Below are 7,257 nucleotides of genomic sequence, written 5' to 3' on the forward strand. Positions count from 1 at the left end.
ATGTGCTGAGTTAGAACAAATCTCCATGGACGGCTCTTCATTGTAGTATATGTTGCTTTTAGATTGTATTGACAATAAAGTTTATATTCAAAAACAAAATGGTAACACACTTCGTGCGCCACCCTGTATTTTTATGCTTTGAAAATTAATAATGCTCACAATTAACACACAATAAGCTAATTACAGATTAGCAGCTAGCTTTACAAAATCATTGGATGTGAGTGCTGTATGCTGTCTCAATCATCGCTTACGAATACGGGCATTGGATACCTGTATGGTATCTTGCGAATAAAAAATCATTACTGCTCGTAGCCAGTAAGCATATATCTAGCACACATCAGATACAACACATCTTTACACTTGAGAGTGCTCCATACATCACTCTATTTAAGGTTACTCTAAAGTTACTCTAACAAATTACCCATAACACCTTGAACCAGCGATCGCTGTTGAGCAGCGACGCTGCTATACAATCGATACTACATTTGACCATCTCTGGTTCAATATAAAATTTAACCCTGTGCCTATACCTTTCAGTACGTATGTTATAGATATCCAGGTCGACAAACGGCTGCAAAACCCGTCAGCTGTGCAGGAAAGCAGAGACTGGGCAGCGACGAGGGCGGAGTCCAGAGATATTCCACCATCGCAGATACGTGGTTGCTATGTCACGCTGCGAGAGCTAATTCCCACTGCGAAACATTATTGTGAAGCGAAAAAAATCGTTGCATTTTGTCTGTGATATGGTTCGTCCAGATTGCCATTGTCAGACAGTTAGGTGAGTCCCCGTTTTGCCCTAAGACGTAGAGGATCGCCAGACGGGAGATAATATTGTTAAGAGTTTGCATGGATCGGTAAGTCTATAACTGCTCAGGGAGGCGGCGGTTACCTCGTTCCGACATTTGTGCGGCTTAGGAAATTTAGTAGTGTTCGTAATCGTGAGGTTCCGCATGTTAGAATTTGAGGTAATTTCCAAGAATGATTGCCTATCGAAATCACGTGTTCCAAACGATAAATATCGAACTTGTGATCCTAAATCGATCACGCGACTCTGGTGGCGGGCGCTACAGCAATGACAAAAGAAGACCGTTACAAAAGTACTTGTACGTAATTACAAAGTAGTTGACTTACCTTACTCGTCGTCGGTGTTGACGACTTGTGAAAGTCCATGTGATGTGTACGATACGGGAACAATTCCTTTTTTGCCATTAATTCGCGGAGATATGTATCTTAGAGCAACTAAGGGAACGACGGAAAACAGATAAAAATGACAATCACAAATAATTGGTCATAACGCCCACCACCAGAGTCGCGTGATTGATTTAGGATCGCCCGTTCGATATTTGTCGTTTGGACCCCGCGATTTCGATAGGCAATCATTCTTGGAAATTACCGAATTTGATTGGTTAAGGTGCAAATGCAATAAAGTGGGTTAGGGATATCGCATATTGGAGTTAGGAGCTGGTGCAGTAAGTTGTGTGTTTGTGAAGCTGGATAATTCCAGCGGAAGTTAAATTATTTGGACTTTAGGGGTTCTACAGTTCCATGGAAGGGCGTTAGTAAATCTGTTTGGTGGTTATTGGTTGTAGGGTTATTGGGATTCACGTTCGGAAGTCTCGATGTAATTTATATTTCGTTTGGCAGCCGCTAACGATTCATAGACGGGGAACTGTTTCTTATTTTGCTACAGCATGCAGCGTGTTAGCCGGCCGGTGTGGCCGAGCGGTTCTAGGCACTTCAGTCCGGAACTACGCGGCTGCTACGGTCGCAGGTTCGAATCTTGCCTCGGGTATGGATGTGTGTGATTTCCTTAGGTTAGTTATGTTTCTAGGTCTAGGGGTCTGATGACCTCAGATGTTAAGTCCCATAGTGGTTAGAGCCATTTGAACCATATTTTTGCAGCGTGTTATGTGAAGTTTGCGATCTACCATAACGTCTAAATAAAAGGAATTGTAGGTCAGAATAGTTGGCACCATAATACGAGGCAATGTGTAACCATTTTGTCTATTGAAGATTTTCGTGACGAGTGACTTTCGTATTGTCAATGCCTGAAGAGCTTGAACTTTCAATTACCATTCAATCGCAGTATTTTTTTTTTTGTTAATTTGGTTCCCTTCTTGGGGACATAGTTTACTTGTCACTCTATCAGACGTGTATACGAAATGAGTAAATATTAATTGAACTTTTATCAATAAGTAGAGAAAAAGATAGCCGAGACTGGCAAAGGAAGTAACTAATTTCGTCGTGCGAATGTGTTGACGTGTGCTGTGGGAAGCAATAAATTTTAAGTAGCGTCGATATTTGTCGTGTTATTTGGAAAGTTCTTTATTGATTAAATATGCAGCAACACGAACACATTCGACTTACAATTTCTAGTTACTTGAAAGAGATTTATGAATGAGAAACAGTTTGCGAGAACGCCTGACGTATAACGGTATTTTGAACCAAAGGTATTAATTATTCTTTCTGTTACCTCAAACGAACTCCCAGGAATTAAAAATAGAAAAACTTGGAAGTTATTAAAAGGGGTCATATTTACTAGGAAGTAACTCCAAAGTGGGCATAAAAGTATAAAGTTAAATGAAATTATCACAAATATTTTAATAATAAGTACTCTAAATCAGAGACGGTATTTACGTAATAGTGGCATCTGAGCGAGAAAGTATATCTTTGAGTCAGGATAAGGAAAGACATATTTTTACGGTAAACAGCAAGAATCGAGAAATAATTACACATGAAAAGATATCAAAGTAATTTAATTCATGTTACTTTTAACAAGGCCGTCAGTATATTCTGCAGTCAGTAATAGCATATGAGAAGAAACCCACAAAACCTCAATATTTTGCTGGATTGATTAAACTGAATTATGTCGTATTATCGTAGTGTGAAGATACGACTTTGCATTAATTATATTGGTTTTCTACTGAGAACAGCAGTGCCATATTAATGAAAGGGGTTCTTGAGAGTATTTGCAAATAATAGAATTGCAATTAAAGTAGTAGTTTTGATAATACGTTACGTAACTGAAGATGTAACGTATATGTTGTGTGTAGGTTTGAAAGTGATGATAGTGGTACCGTGTGTTTGCAAGTAAACCGTGGTGTTATTGACTTTTCGATTCATTGTGAGTCGCTAGAGTCTAAACGAGTTTAGAAATAGCAGTTAAAGTCATCTCAGCTAAACTAAACTCAGAGCGGTTGGACACTGTGGAAGTGGTTGGACGCGACTGCGCATTGCGTACAAAAATTATTTTAATTTTGCTGAGTATATGTATGTGAAATAAAAGCACAACAAGTACCATTCTTGTAATCTGTTGAATAATAACACTACTTATTAAAGTTACAGCGTAAGCTATTCTAGCTGGCGAGATAACATTCGATACAGGGCAGACGGAATCATATACGTATCCAGTTGATCTTTCGCATTGCACACCACCTAAACTTCCTTAGCTCCCAACAGCAGTCGCTCGATGAAAGATCCGTACCAAAAGACTGGAAACTTGTACAGGAGACAGCAAGACTCAGAAAAGAAAGTAGCAGTAATCCGATCAATTGCAGGCCCTTATCACTGACTTTCAATTGCAGTAGGATATTGGAACATACACTGTATTCGAACGTTATGAATTACTTCGAAGAAAACAGTTTATTGGCACATGTCATTGAGCCTGTAAATATCGTTCTTGTGAAACTAAACTACCTCTTTATTCACACGAAGTAATAAGTGCTATTGACAGGGGATGTCAAACTGATTCCGTATTTCTACATTTGCAGAAGTCTTTTGACACTTCCTCAAAAGAGACCTCTGATGAATACGGAAGTATGCACTATAGCTTCAGTTGTCCAACTAGATTCGTGATTCCCTGTCACAAAGGCCACAGTTCGTAGTAACCGACGGGAAATCATCGAGTAAAACAGAAGTGATATCCGCCGGTCCCCAAGGACGTGTTATAGGCTTCCTACTGTTCCTGAACTACATAAATGATCTAGGAGACAATCTGAGCAGCCCTCATAGATTGATGTCGGATGATGCTCTCATTTACCGTCTCCTGCAAGCCACTCCAAGCGCCTTGTAGGCTGTAGCACGTGTAATACCAATACTATTGATGTGTATGGCTACTGTAAATTTGTATGTTTCTGACTCGAGAATAATAATAATCAGAAGATCACAACCAGCTGCAAAATAATGTAGACAAAATATAGGTATGGTGCGAAAAGTGGCAATTGTCTCTCAATAAGCAAATGTCTGAGTCATTCACATCAGTACCAAAAGAAATCGGCTACATTTCGATTAGAGGCTAAACCATACAAATCTAAATGTTGTCAATTCAACTAAATATCTAAGAATAACAAGTAACAACAACTTAACTTGGAGCGATCACATACATAGTGTTGTAGGGGAGTCAAACCAAAGACTGCGTTTTATTGGCAGAAAACCTAGAAAACGAAACACGTCTGCTAGACTGCCTACACTATTCTGGAGTACCGCTGTGCGATGTGGGATCTGCATCAGGTGGGACTGACGGAGGAGATCAGAAAAGTCGAAATAAGGGCAGCTCTTTTGAATGATCGCAAAATAGGGGAGAGATGACAAGTGAGTTGGGGTGATAGTCATTAAAACAAAGAGATTTTTCATTGCAACGAGATATTTTCACGACATTTTAAACACCTGTTACTTTTGTGAATGTGAATTTATTATTATTGTTCGCCGACCGACATCGGGAGAAACGATCATTGTCATCAAATAAGAGGAATCAGAGCAAATGCAGAAAGTATTGGTTAAAAACAGTCTTCGTTGCAATTTTAGTTCTTTGTTTTTCAACGACGTGTTTCGCCTTATTTCGGCACCTTCAGGTTATCTTTTCGAGATGGACGCCAGAGGCACCAATATCTGCATAACGCGTTCCCGTTCACAGGAGCGAGTAACAGTAAGATGTGCCTCTCACGTCCATCTAGAAAAGATAACCTGAAGATGCCTAAATAAAGCGAAACGCGTCTTTGAAAAATAAAAAAATAAAATTGCAACCAAGACTGTTTTTAACCAATACTGTTAAGCACTGGTTTGCTGTATGCCACATATGGATTGGAAGAATTTCTAACATACAGAAAGATTTAACTGTTCATTTTTCACACGCTCTGCTACACGGGGAAGAGGTAGAGACATAGTCTGAATGTGGTTCGAAGCGATATGAGGTGGAATGGGAATGTGAGAACTGTGATGAGGAAGGCGAATGGTCAACTTTGGTTTATTGGGAAAATTTTAGGAAAGAGTGGTCCACCTGTAAAGGAGATTGCATATAGGACGCTGGTGCGACCATTTCTTGAGTACTGCTAGAGAGTCTGGGATCCGTACCAGGTTGAATTGAAGGACATCGAAGCAGTTCAAAGGCGGGCTGCTAGATTTGTTACCGGTAGATTCGAACAACACGTAAGTGTTATGGAAACGCTTCGAGAACTCAAATTGGAGTCCCTGGAGGGAACGTGACGTTCGTTTAGAGAAAGACTATTGAGAAAATGTAGAGAACCGACATTTGAAGCTGCCTGCCGAACGATTCTACTGCCGCCAACGTACCAAGGCGACTAAGGAGCACGAACATAAGAGGCGAGAGATTGGGGGTCATACGTAGGGATGCAGACAGTCGCTTTTCCCTCGCTCTGTCTCTGCGAGTGGAGGAGGAAAGGAAATGACTAGAAATAGTTCAAATGGCTCTGAGCACTATGGGACTTAACATCTGAGGTCATCAGTCCCCTATAACTTAGAACTACTTAAACCTAACTAACCTAAGGACGACACACACATCCATGCCCGAGGCAGGATTCGAACCTGCGACCGTAGCCGTCGCGCGGTTCCTGACTGTAGCGCCTAGAACCGCTCGGTCACAGCGGCCGGCGAAATGACTAGTAGTGGTAAAAGGTACCCTCCGCCACGCACCGTACGGTGGCTTGCGGATTTTCTGTGTAGATGCAGAAGTGAGTTGGGATGGGAAGTTTTAAAACAAAGGAGTTTTTCGTTGCGGCGAGATTTTTTTACGAAATCCCGAACACCTGCTTTCTGCTTACAACAATGTGACAAAGGAATTGAAATAAAAAATTACATTTAAACCAGTTAACTGAATAAAAATTATGATCAATGTCATTTCGATAAAGATTTAAAAATGAAAAAGAAATTTTATGCACCTCACAAGATTCTGCATGCAAAGTTGTTATCCTACCCATTACACCACAGAACCACACCCTGTAACGAACTCCACTGATCATCACACACAGTTCTGAATAGTTTTCGTCAATTACTCGTAAATGAGTGCCCACCAAGGTGAATGACTGCAGTGTGTGATACGTGGAATATAAACCTACATCACCGTATAGACAGCTTCAAAAAGGAGATCGCACCGCTGGGGTCCCCTCCTTGTGAGCATGTTCCCCCCAATTTGTAACAGTTGTGTGTGTGCATCAGTGCAGAACAGTACATGGCCAACGGCCTTGTTGCAGTGGTAACGTCGGTTCCCGGCAGATCACCGAAGTTAAGCGCTGTCGGGCTGGGCTAGCACTCGGATGGGTGACCATACGGTCTGCCGAGCGCTGTTGGCAAGCGGGCTGCACTCAGCCCTTGTAAGGCAAACTGAGGAGCTACTCGACTGAGGAGTAGCGGCTCCGGTCTCGTAAACTGACATACGGCCGGGAGAGCGGTGTGCTGACCACACAACCCTCCATATCCGCATCCAGAGACGCCTGTGGACTGAGGGTGACACGGCGGCCTGTCGGTACTTTGGACCTTCATGGCCTGTTCGGGAGGAGTTTGGTTTAGTTTAGTTTTGGAACACTACATGAGTGCGGAACAATACACGGTATGTTGCTAAACGAATGTGCAACGGCCAATAATCTACCTGTTACTAATATGTCTGCCTACATGACCTGTTGCGAAAGTTGCTCTCGTAATCTGACCGGTATGTGCAAGACCATATTCGTAAAATTCGTGATGTGTATGTCCTCACATAACACGAAACAAAAGTTTTTACATGTGACACGCACATCACCAATATCACGTACGCAGCTTAAGCAACAACTGTAATGCGCAAGGGTTATATTATCTACTAATATGTTTTACCTATTTACTGTACTTTCGGTATTGTATTTCAGACACCTGATAATGATCTAAGGCCGAAACTATGCATGTGATTTATATGCATGATGCATTAAAGGAATGAAACTGGCGGCCTAAGCTGGTTAAAATGCTTTCATCATTTAGACGTTTCAAAAGACG

Source organism: Schistocerca piceifrons, chromosome 11 (genome assembly GCF_021461385.2).
Source record: "Schistocerca piceifrons isolate TAMUIC-IGC-003096 chromosome 11, iqSchPice1.1, whole genome shotgun sequence".
Classification (NCBI taxonomy): Eukaryota; Metazoa; Arthropoda; class Insecta; order Orthoptera; family Acrididae; genus Schistocerca; species Schistocerca piceifrons.